Source organism: Penaeus monodon, chromosome 19, assembly GCF_015228065.2.
Source record: "Penaeus monodon isolate SGIC_2016 chromosome 19, NSTDA_Pmon_1, whole genome shotgun sequence".
NCBI classification, from domain to species: domain Eukaryota; kingdom Metazoa; phylum Arthropoda; class Malacostraca; order Decapoda; family Penaeidae; genus Penaeus; species Penaeus monodon.
Window position 1 is genome coordinate 30,281,159 of NC_051404.1, and position 493 is coordinate 30,281,651.

Sequence of the window (493 nt, forward strand, 5' to 3'; positions counted from 1 at the left end):
GAAGGAAGCACACGCATAAAAGCAATCAAGTCACGAGAAAGTCACGTTATGAAACAGAAGCTTTAGAAGTAGCGCGAATTTCGGTATGAATTCCCAGCTCTGAAAATGGGCCAATGGAAGGCCGCACTTTGTAATGATGATTGATTAAGCAGAATAAGTAAAGGGCGCTGGGCTTTACGTTCCGTGCATGTTGGTGTACAAAGAGGCATGGCAAGCATTAACCCTGCATGCGAGCGATGTCAGTACCTCGGTGTCTTTTTTTCTCTTAGATTTATCAATATAATTTTTTTTTACCATAATGTTCAAAGGGTCTCGCAGCCCCTCGGATATATGCAAGCAAGGAGGCAGCATCGCTTTCTGACAGCCTGTGTAGTTGGCAAGGAACGAGTTACGGGGATGAATGAACCTCACTCACAATAGGGATGGGCGTGATCTTGAGGGAATGGCCTTCTCCCTTACCCCTTTCTTTGTCTGAGTCGCGGGGCAAGAGCAA

General features: G+C 46.0%; 1 protein-coding gene across 5 annotated transcripts in view; it reads left to right on the plus strand.

The window, feature by feature from the left end:
- Positions 1-493, plus strand: part of LOC119585161 (uncharacterized protein CG43867-like) — a 37,878-nt gene that overhangs the window by 21,752 nt on the left and 15,633 nt on the right. The gene's annotated exons all lie outside the window — the stretch shown is intronic.